Source organism: Rhinichthys klamathensis, unplaced genomic scaffold (assembly GCF_029890125.1).
Source record: "Rhinichthys klamathensis goyatoka isolate OS25496 unplaced genomic scaffold, OSU_Roscu_1.1 h1tg000004l_1, whole genome shotgun sequence".
Classification (NCBI taxonomy): domain Eukaryota; kingdom Metazoa; phylum Chordata; class Actinopteri; order Cypriniformes; family Leuciscidae; genus Rhinichthys; species Rhinichthys klamathensis.
This window is the reverse complement of record NW_026606557.1, coordinates 426,324-438,355: the sequence shown is the minus strand read 5'-3', so window position 1 is coordinate 438,355 and position 12,032 is coordinate 426,324. Positions and strand designations below refer to the sequence as shown.

The following is a 12,032-nucleotide window of genomic DNA, read 5'->3' as shown; positions in this document are numbered from 1 at the left end:
TTCTGTCTTTTGAACGTCTGGCTGAGCAGAGATTAATGATGCTGTACTGTGGTAGCATTTGTTTCACAGGTGTAAAATTATTAACAGAAAAGCTCACTTACTCCTATGGCTGCAAAACAGCTTTTATTATCATGTAGGAATTTCTAAACTTGGATTCTTTTGCATTTTGTAGGAAGTTGGATCTTCCAACGTTCCGTGTTGAATGGAATGCAGAATTCCTGCTACTTGTCCTAACTGATAATTCGTTTTTTTTTTTTTTTTTTTTTTTTAGATAAACTAATTTTATATTTTTAATTCTGAAACTTTATTTTGTCAACTTTTAAGTGTATACTACCATATAGACATACAGTGGAGAAAATAATGATTTGATCCTCTGCTGATTTTGTAAGTTTGCCCCCTTACAAAGAAAGGAAGTCAATCATTTTTAGGTTTATTTTAACTTATAGAGACAGAATATCAACCAAACAATCCAGAAAAAAACATATAGGTTATAAATTGATTTGCATTTCAGTGAGTGAAATAAGTATTTAAGTATAGTTATTCAAGGATTAATAGTAAAACTTTAGTTTAGGGTCCAATTATTACTATTAACTAGTTGCTTATTGGCATGCATATTACTTGGATATTGGCTGTTTAGTAGTACTTCTGAAGCACATAGTAATGCCTTATTCTGCATGACCATTCTTTTTGGCTTATACTTTTATTTACTCTTTATTGACTTGGTCATAACAACAATCTCACTGTGAGTCCACGGTGACTCTGTTCTGTTACATGAAGAGTTGTCCTTCAATGAGTGGGTTCAATAATGAATAGAGATGCATAAAACACTGATGATTACAGCATAATACTCCAGAAATGTACCTCATAAATAATGGATAATATTTGTCTCTCATAGCTCACACCAAGACCACCACATGCATAATGTATTAATATTATTGGAAGATCAATTAGAGGCAATTTCTCATTTGGCAGTTGTAAAATAAAGTATGTCTCTATATTTCACTCTGGGAGAGAAAGAGACTGATTTGTTTTTGTGGAATAAATCAATGTATCCTGTAGGACTCATCCTCATTGTTTATTGCAATTCAATGTTTAAAGTCAGTCCAAACCTGAAAGCTGGCATTCTTTCCTAATGTCACACAATAAGAAAAAATGTAATATACTTCACACAGATCTTTTAGTGCAATGACAGTTCATAGTTTCTACTTCTAAGAAGTGAAACCACACAAATTCATCATAAAAACATTGTAAACTCTTGTGGAAAAGAATTACACATATATTTTAAACTAATATACTTGTGCAAAATGTAATGTTGTCGGACACTTTTGTTGTAATGTTGTCGGCATGTTAATTGCAATTAAACGAAACGTATTATAGTTTAAATTTATATTAAGTGCAATTAACTTGTGTAACTAAGTGATTTTTATATCCACTTAGAACATCTAATTTCATAATTCGAATGTATTTGGTTATGGTTAAAGAATGTGCTGACAAGCATTAATGGTAAACTAAAAGATATTTTAATATAACATATATTTTGTGTCAATGAATTTAAATACATTTGTATTACATAATACATCAAATTACACATTTGTACTGATCAAGCTGTAATTAAGTACATTTAATATATAAATGTATAATATAATATTGAATAACACACTACAGTCAAAACCATAATTACGTAGTTTACATGTGCTTTAGTATGTTATTCAACACTTTTAAATAAGTGTTCTTTAAAGCACAACAAAAGATTATTAAAACATAATGATTCAAAATGTACTTTAAAGTAAGACTTTTAATTTGCACTTTTTAAACATGTACTTAAGTGTGTTAAGAAACAGTCATGAAAGTGTCTCTCTTTATGTTCACTTAAGTGGTCTTTTATTAAATTAATATGATATTATCTTAAAGTATAGTTTTTGAAAAATATACTTTTAAGATTTGAAATCCACTACAAGTGCAAATTCAATACAATACAATTAAGTGCACTTCTTTTTCACAGAAAAAAAAACTTAAACGTAGTTCATACAATTTGTGTGCGATTTTCCAAATCATTCAAGCTGTAATGTGTATGTTAAGTTTAGTCTAGTTAGCTTTTTTTTTTGCACTGTTTGCCTGTGTCCCTAATCTTTAGTTAATTCCATTGTTGTGACACTTTATTTTACAGTGTCCTTGTTACATATGTTACATGTACTTAGCATAATAATAACAGTAAATTATTTACATAATTATTACATAATTACATGCAACTAACCCTCACCCAAATCCTAATCCTACCCTAACCCTATGGTAAGTACATGTTATTAATTAATATTACTCGTACTTAAATGTAGAATTACACTGTAACAATGACACCTTACAATAAAGAGTAACCTCCATCGTTTAGTAATTAGTCCCATTAAACCAGTTCTGTTTCCATCAATCACCATATCACCATATTTAAACCCTCAGTTTCCTGTGGTTCTTTGTATGTTATTGCTTATGTTGTTGTGTAGTGTTTGCTCTCTTACTCCTTCGTATACTCTTGGATTATTAAAGAACTTTGTTATCTCTGTTCATCTCGTGCGTGTTTTATCTACACATTTTTGTAAGGAATAAACTAAAATGTTGTAATTACACTGTATGTGAAACAAATAAGCATGAAGTCGACTCCTACGAGACATTGCAAATGACTTAATCGAGTCAATCTTCCTACACTCTTACTCAACTTATACATTTTTCTATATCAGAATATGTTGCAATAAACCTCAAATATATTGTTTTTGTTTAGTTTTTTTTTTTTCAGTAGTTCATTCTCATATGATGAGCTCATAACACAATTTACACAGTCTATGTTTTTCTATGAGATTGTATTGTGATTCATCTTGGAGCTGGTTGGCTTCTTTATTGAGTAAGTCTTTGAAATTCCTACAGACAGCATGAATGGAAATAAGGCCACTGAAAAAGTGTGTGGCCACTGTTGCACTACATTATCTAATGCTGCCTTTTAGAAAGTGATTTTGTTGTGATCTTAAGCCTTAAACTTGTTTACCTCCCAAAAATCAGAGTAACACTTAGTTGCGATACAGCGGACTCCCTTTACAGAGGCCTGTGTATTCCCACCGCTATGCAGTGAGGGTTTTGATGTGAATTTAGACTGCATAACTTTTTTAACGGCTGTCTGAGAGTAAGTCAAATTAGGTAGCTACAACCCCCATAATACCACCCTTAAAGCAATAGTTCACTGTTTCAAACCAGCATAATTTTCTTTCTTCTTTGGAATACAAAAAGAGATGAATGTTAGCAGAATATTGAAGCTGCTCTTTACATACAGTGAGAGTTAATGGTGGTCATCAGGGGTTTTCAATCTTTAAAGATTACAAAAAGAACCATGCATTTATAATTAAAGCAGTTTGTGACAGAGTGACCTGTCCCAGCAGTTTGTTCGTAGACGTTGGGAGCAGTAACAAAACCTTTTGTCTAGGTTGCAGTTCTCGGGATCTGGCGTCTTGGTTATACCAAGTATTCTCAATTCAAATTCAAATTTATTTGTATAGCGCTTTTCACAATACATATTGTTTCAAAGCAGCTTTACAGAAAGTGCATTTCAGAAATGTACATAGAAAAATACAGTTAGTTAATCATCATGTATTAATTTAGGGCATAACATATCGCCGCCGTTGAGTCGTCTCTTCACAGGCGTCGAGTCGTCTCATCGCAGGTGTTGGGGCATCAGAAGTCTCCGTGAGAGGCTGGATATTCTGTGCCTTTTGTGGCAGTCGGAGGTTCTCTTGGGCCTTCTCCCTGTTGCTGTCTAGGCAGTCTCTCATCAACTGCGGAAAAGCTGAGAGGCCGCTTTGTCTGAAGAGGAGACGAAGTCTGACAAGGGCATTGTCCAGTACGTCCTTAAGATGAGAGACCGCCTGAGGTCTGGGTGTACCAACCTGGTACAACACCAAATCCACCTTCTTGATCAGACACCTTCACGACAGTGGCCATATCGTATTCCTGAGAGGCTGGTGGCACCCCTGAAGGTAGAGATTGAGACAATGCTGTAGTTGGGAGTTGTTGAACCCTCCAAGAGTGAGTGGAGCAGCCCAATTGTTATCGTCCCGAAGAAAGACGATACCTAACGCATCTGCATTGACTTCAGAAAGCTGAATGCTCAGTCAAGATTTCATGGATTTCAAATGCCACGCATTGATGATCTTCTGGAGAGGATCGGCCAAGCCAGGTACATTAAAACCTTGGACTTATGTAAAGGGTATTGGCAAGTACCCCTGAAGGAGGCGTCCAGAACCTATACTGCATTCCGGAACCCGCTGGGGCTATATCATTTACATTTACATTTACATATATACATTTAGCAGATATATACATTTAGCAGTCGCTTTTATCCAAAGCGACTTACAAATGAGAACAATAGAAGCAGTTAAACTAACAGAAGGACAACAATACGTAAGTGCTATAACCCCTCTCAGTTTAATTTTAGTGCAGTTTTTTTTTTTTTTTTTTTTTTTTTAAGAATAGAAGAGAAGAGAAAGGGTTAATTCTACTGAATCAAGTGCTGCCGAAAAAGATATGTCTTCAGCAGTTTCTTGAAAGTGGCTACTGACTCAGAAGCTCTGGTTGAGTTAGGCAGATCATTCCACCAACAGGGAACAGCCATGGTAAAGGTCCGAGAAAGAGATTTTGTGCCTCTTTGAGATGGTACCACAAGACGACATTCGCTAGCAGAGCGCAGGTTTCTGGATGGCACATAAGTCTGAAGTAATGAGTTTAGGTAAGAGGGAGCAGTGCCAGTGGTTGTTCTGTAGGCAAACGTCAGTGCCTTGAATTTAATGCGAGCGGCAACTGGCAACCAGTGCAATTGTGTGAGTAGAGGAGTAACGTGTGCTCTCTTCGGCTCATTGAAGACTACAATTGATCCAGAATGCTGCAGCCAGAGTAGAGGTTTGACAGAGCAAGCTGGAAGACCAGCCAGGAGAGCATTACAATAGTCCAGTCTGGATAAAACAAGTGCTTGGACAAGGAGTTGTGTGGCATGCTCTGTAAGGAAGGGCCTGATCCTCCTAATGTTGTGCAAGGCAAATCTGCAGGACCGGGCAGTTCTAGCAATGTGGTCTGTGAATTTCAACTGATCATCAATTACAACCCCAAGGTTCTTAGCTGACCTTGATGGAGTTATGGATGACGAGCCTAGCTGAATGGAGAAGTTGTGATGAAGTGTTGGGTTGGCCGGGACCACAAGTAGCTCTGTCTTCGCAAGGTTTAGTTGAAGGTGGTGGTCCTTCATCCAGCCAGAAATGTCGGTCAGGCAGGCTGAGATACGAGCAGCTACCGTCGGATCGTCAGGCTGGAATGAGAGGTAGAGTTGCGTGTCATCAGCGTAGCAATGATAGGAAAAGCCATGTTTCTGAATCACAGATCCTAGTGAAGTCATGTAGATGGAGAAGAGGAGTGGTCCAAGCACTGAGCCCTGAGGCACCCCAGTAGCTAGATGTTGGGTCTTAGATGCCACACCTCTCCACGACACCCTAAAGGACCTACCTGAGAGGTAAGACTCGAACCATTGGAGTGCAGTTCCCGAAATGCCCTTCATCTTTAGTTTACGGTCCTATCGTTCGGGCTGGATGGAGCACCCGCAACATTCCAACGATTGATGGACCAAGTCCTCCAAGGCTGTGAGGAGTGGTCATCAGCATACCTGGATGATGTTGTCATATCAGTGCGAACTGGGAGAACCATCTTCTACACCACAAAAAGACCCTGAGCAAGATCCAAGAGGCTGGCCTGTCTTTAAATGTGGCTAAATGCGAGTGGGCAAAGTCAGAGACCAACTACCTTGGTTACCACCTGGGAAACAGAGAGCTAAAACCTCAAGTTGACAAGGCAGAAGCTGTTCAACTCAGCCCAAGACCGAAGACAAAGAAGGAGGTCCGTTCCTTCTTGGGACTGGTGGGGTGGTATCGACGCTTCGTCCCCAACTTCTCTTCCACCGCCATCCTGTTGACCAACCTGCTCTGCAAGAATGTCAAGAACTCGGTTATCTGGACTGAGGAGTGTGAATCAGCCTTCAACACACTGAATGAGCAGATGTGTTCATCGTTCAGGTAGTACTGATCCAGGTAAATGCAGACAAAGAGAGGTCCATTGCGTTCCTGAGCAGGAAGTTGCTGCCAAAAGAAACCCGGTACTCCACAGTGGAGAAGGAAGGCCTGGCGATCAAGTGGACCTTGGAGAGTCTCAGATACTACCTTCTGGGGAGAGAGTTTATCCTAGAGGCAGATCACCAAGCCCTGACGTAGATTCACATGATGAAAGATACACATAATATAACACATAATTCACATAATACTCGTGTGACCAGATGGTATCTCTCCCTAAAACCTTACCAGTTTAAGGTCAGACATCGACCTGGACCCCAAAACAAAATAGCCAACTACCTGTCTCGGAATCCAGTCAGTTTGCGGCCTGGAGAGGAGGTAGGTGATGTGACAGAATGACCTTTTTTTATTTTGTATTTTGTTTCTTTTGTTTGTTACATTAATACTTACATGTATTCAGTGTTTGTCAGCGTCTGTGATACCGGTCTTTCGTGTTGTGTATTCTCCATCAGCTGGAGCAAGCAACCGGAAGTTGGCTCGTCCATTGTTTGTATTAATGGACATGCGGTTGACAAATCACACAAGGACAATGATAACACCACGCAGCCACAACAACTTCTGCTCAAGGACACAATCTCAGCTGAGCCCTGCCCACAGAGTTCACCACAGACAGACATATTGTGGCATATTAGAACTGCTCCAAGATTCAGCACCCAAGGACGACTTTCTGGAAAACAGCCAGGGAAACCAGGACATCATATTACAGCCTCCGATAACACCAGAGCAACAGCCCCTCTCACCAGACACATTATCCCTCTCTCCAGCATCTCCACTTCTGTGCTTCTCAGAAAAAATGGAAGAACTGGTGTATGGTGGAATCAAACTATCCCACTCTTTTGCTGCAAGCCCCCAGATATCAACCAAAAAACGGCAGGCCCTACAACCACCAAAGCCTGTGGACCCAGCTCGCCCTCCACCTCCTGTGAGAGCTCTTCGGCCTCTGCCACAACGCCAGGGCCCACATCCTCCCCCATCTGCTCGAGGTGAACCAAAATCAACTGATTCCAGCTCTCAGTGATATGTGTCGGGTCCCCGCTATGATCACAGTAACTTTCTCAAATGTTTACAGAACAAGCGGGAGCCCAGTGTGCCTGTATCTTTCTCTATTGCTGTTTGATTACATGATAGAAAGTCTAAAGCCTTCAAAAGCCGTACAGCAAACCATATAATCTGGTGCCTATTACACGTCAAACTAAGATTGCTGTGGGGAAAAAAAGTAAGACTGTTAAGTTAGCACTTTTAAACATTCGCTCACTTAAAAAAAATCACTTCTAGTCAACGACTTAACCACATACAACCTGGATTTTATGTTTCTACATGAAACTTGGCTAAAAGACAGCTGCAGTGCAACAGTCCTCAATGAAACAGCCCCTCCTAACTTTACTTTTATGAGTGTCTGCAGAGCGGGTAAGAGAGGCGGGGGTTTAGCTGCTCTTTTTAAAGATGTCTATCAATGTAAGCAAATATCATTTGGGAATTACCCTTCTTTCGAATTGTGTTGAAAGGTGCTCTACGCATTTTACTTATCATTATTTGCAGGCCTCCAAAATACTCTCCAGCCTTTGCTGAGGACTTTACAGAACTGTTATCAACAATTTCCTCAGAGTTTGACTGTTTTGCCATTGCTGAAGATTTTAACATTCACATAGATAATGCCGAAACCAATATGGCAAAATAAATCAAAACTGTTTTGAAAACTGATCTGACTCAGCATGTACATGGACCCACACACAATCGGGGACACACTATAGATTTACTTATCAGTAAGGGTCTAAACATTTCATCGATTGTTATTAAGGATGTAGCACTGTCTGATCATTTGATCTCTCCTGCCATTGAAGCTAGATCTGTGTCTGTCAAGAAGCGATGCTTAAATGAGGACACTAGTGTACTATTTTTGAAGGCTATATCTTTAATGCCAAGCATATCTTCTGAATCTGTTGATTTTCTCCTTGATTTTTTTTAACTCAAAAGATAAAAGTGTAATTGATGACATTGCTCCAGTTAAAGTCAGGAAGAAGAATGGTAGACAAAAAGCACCTTGGAGAAACTCAACAGCAGTGCAAAATATGAAAAGTCAATGCAGAAAAGCACCGTGCATTTGGCGGAAGACAAAACTTGCAGTCCATTATAACATCTACAAAGACAGCATCCATGCTTTTAATATGGAACTAGGCAAAGCTAGACAGACTTTCTTCTTGAATATTATAAACAGCAACTTAAACAACACACGCACTCTTTTTGCTACTGTAGAGAGACTGACAAACCCCCCAAGCCAGATTTCCAGTGAAATGCTCTCAGACAGCAAGTGGAGTGAGTTTGCTTCTTTCTTCTCTGAGAAAATCAATAATATCAGAAAGGTGATAAGAACATCCTTGGGTTGCACTGTGGTCAGACAGATCAGACCACAACCTGAGAAAGTAGTTACTATGTCTGATTTCGAAGAAATTGATGGCAAAATTTTGGAAGAAACCGTACAGCACCTTAAAACATCAACCAGCGCCCTTGACGCACTTCCCACATCTTTTTTTAAAAGTGTGTTAAACAGCTTAGAAGCAGATCTCCTAGAAGTGGTAAATGCCTCAATTCTCTCTGGGAGTTTTCCAAACTCCTGAAAAAGACCAATCTGGATAAGACCATATTAAGCAACTATAGACCAATCTCAATTCTTCCTTTCATAGGCAAGATCATTGAAAAGATGTCTTCAATCAGCTGAACAAATTATTAAGCTCGAATGGATACTTTGAAAATTTTCAATCTGGTTTCTGATTGCATCACAGCACAGAGACAGCGCTCATAAAGATAATAAAATATATTCGCTTAAATACTTATACAGGCAAGTTATCAGTACTGGTACTACTCGACCTCAGTGCTGCATTTGACACTGTCGATCACGGCATACTTCTTGACAGGCTTGAAAACTGGGGGGGGGGGGGCTTTCTGGGATAGTCCTAAAATGCTAAAATGGTTCAGGTCATACTTAGAAGGGAGAGGTTATTATGTGAGAATAGGAGACCATAAGTCTGAGTGGAGATCCATGACATGCGGAGTCCCTCAAGGCTCAATTCTTGCGCCACTCCTATTCAACCTGTATATGCTCCCACTGAGCCAAATAATGAGAAAGAACCAAATTGCTTACCACAGCTATGCAGACGACACACAGCTCTACTTAGCCCTATCGCCTAACGACTACAGCCCCATTGACTCCCTGTGCCAATGCATTGATGAAGTAAACAGTTGGATGTGCCAAAACTTTCTTCAGTTAAACAAAGACAAAACTGAAGTCATTGCGTTTGGAAACAAAGATGAAGTTCTCAAGGTGAATGCATACCTTGACGGTAGGGGTCTAACAACTAAAAATCAAGTCAGGAATCTTGGTGTGTCTCTAGAGTCAGACCTTAGTTTCAGTAGTCATGTCAAAGCAATAACTAAATCAGCATACTATCAACTGAAAAATATTGCAAGAATTAGATGCTTTGTTTCAAGTCAAAGACTTAGGGAAACTTGTGCATGCTTTCATCACCAGCAGGGTGGATTATTGCAATGGACTCCTCACTGGCCTTCCCAAAAAGTCAATAAGACAGTTGCAGCTCATACAGAACGCTGCTGCTAGGATTCGGAGCAGAACTAGAAAATAGGAACATATCACACCAGTCCTCAGGTCTTTACACTGGCTCCCAGGTTTTTTATTTTTATTTTTTATTTATCAGGGACAATGGACAGTAAAGAACTGTCCCAGAATTAGCTACAGAACTAAATTTCATCTGCATTTCAGTTACATTTAGGATTGATTTCAAAGTATTAGTGCTGGTATATAAATCATTCAATGGCCTAGGACCTCAATATTGTCACAGTCACCGTCTGCACCTTCTGTCTTTGTCATCACTACACTTCCCAGGATCCCGCTTGTCTCCTCACCTGAACTCACTTCCTCATTAGCCACCTGTTTCTCGTCATGATCATCTGTGTCACCTGTCTTCACTTCGTTAGTGTTCATTTGTGCTTGTATTTAGTTCCTTCCTGTTCAGTCTGTCCTTGTCGATCGTTAGTCATACCCTACCAGAAGTTCTTTGTCAGTCTTGCCTGTTAGTCATTCATAGATGTGTTTAGTGTGTGTGTTCCAGCCTGCCTGTCTGTACCTGTGATTTATATATTGGAGTAAACTGTTTAAAGTGGAGCTTTTGCCTGTTCGTCATTCCTCAACCACACCAAACCCTGACAGAACGATCGACCGCCCCAAATGGACGACGGGGTGAAAATTATCGTCCTGGCCCAGGAGAGCCAAGATCTCCGTTCATTTGTTGCAGGCTTCATCCGCATTGCCGTCATCAGCGAGGAGGACGATGAGCGGTTGTGCACCTTGTTCCGAATCGGGGCCACCTTTCACTACCGGATCGACCTCCCAGACACCACCGGTCTGAACTGGAGGGAAACCATTCTCCGGTGTCTGGAGAGTGTCGAGCCCCGATCCGGAACACTACCTCCCCGCCCCAAGCCTTCACCGCTGGTCTCGTCCGACCCCAAACTTCCACCGCTGGTCCCGTCCAGCCCAGAGCTTTCTTTGCCGCTGGTCTCGTCCAGCCCAGAGCTTCACGTCAGCCACGTCCAGCCAGAGCTTCACGTCAGCCACGTCCAGCCAGAGGACGTCAGCCACGTCCAGCCTGAGCTTCACGTCAGCCATGCCCAGCCAGAGACCGCCCAGCCAGAGACCGCCCAGCCAGAGACCGTCCAGCCAGAGACCGTCCAGCCAGCTCTGGAGGACGCAGTGCTCCTTGTGGGATCCGTGGCTGTTTTGTGTGTGTGGGCAGCACACACATTTGTCACAGCCCATGAACCTAGCTCAAAGCCCTCTTCACCGCTGGTTCCGCCCAGCTCAAAGCCCTCTTCACCGCTGGTTCCGCCCAGCTCAAAGCCCACTTCACCGCTGGTTCCGCCCAGTTCAAAGCCCTCTTCGCCGCTGGTCCTGCCCAGCTCAATGCCTCCTTCGCCACTGGTCCTGCCCAGTTCAAAACCTTCGCCACTGGTCCCGTCTGCCCAGCCAGAGACTGTTCATGTCACATCTGCTCAACCAAAGACTGTTCACGCCATGTATGCGCCGCCTGAGCCCTCATTGACCGCGATACTAGCCATTATGGCCATGTGGTGTGTGTGGGCTGCGCACACACTGGAGCCGGTGTCTGTTCCGGTTCCTGAGCCGGTGTCTGTTCCTGAGCCGGTGTCTGTTCCTGAGCCGGTTCCGAATCCTGTCACTCTGCCCAAGTATTTTTTTTTGGGGGGGGGGGGGGGGGGTTTGGCTATAGGCCTCTGCCTGGACCGCCCGAAGGGAGGTCTCCGCTGTGGCCACTCGAAGGGTCTTCACCGCCGTGGCCACCCGAAGGGTCTTCACCGCCATGGCCACCCGAAGGGGCTTCACCACCGTGGCCACCCGAAGGGGCTTCACCGCCGTGGCCACCCGAAGGGGCTAGGGTCCTCACCGCCGTGGCCACCCGAAGGGGCGTCTCCGCTACGCCCTTGCCGTCCGCTCCACCAGCTCCGCCCTGGCTGCCAGCAAGGCATGCTCAGTCCTGGAGGCTTCCTGCTCCCCCTTGACCTCGCCCATGTCAGCCTTCAGGACGCCCACCCTCCCAGCCCTACTGTTGTTCCTTGGCGCGAGGTCGCGCCTTCCGGGGGGGGGGGGGGGCTCCTCACCTGAACTCACTTCCTCATTAGCCACCTGTTTCTCGTCATGATCATCTGTGTCACCTGTCTTCACTTCGTTAGTGTTCATTTGTGCTTGTATTTAGTTCCTTCCTGTTCAGTCTGTCCTTGTCGATCGTTAGTCATACCCTACCAGAAGTTCTTTGTTAGTCTTGCCTGTTAGTCGTTCATAGATGTGTTTAGTGTGTG

General features: G+C 42.4%; 1 protein-coding gene across 1 annotated transcript in view; it reads left to right on the top strand.

Annotated features, from left to right (window-relative positions):
• The window catches only part of LOC130085090 (alpha-1,6-mannosylglycoprotein 6-beta-N-acetylglucosaminyltransferase B), a 124,731-nt gene that overhangs the window by 95,146 nt on the left and 17,553 nt on the right, over window positions 1–12,032 (top strand). The window lies entirely within an intron of this gene.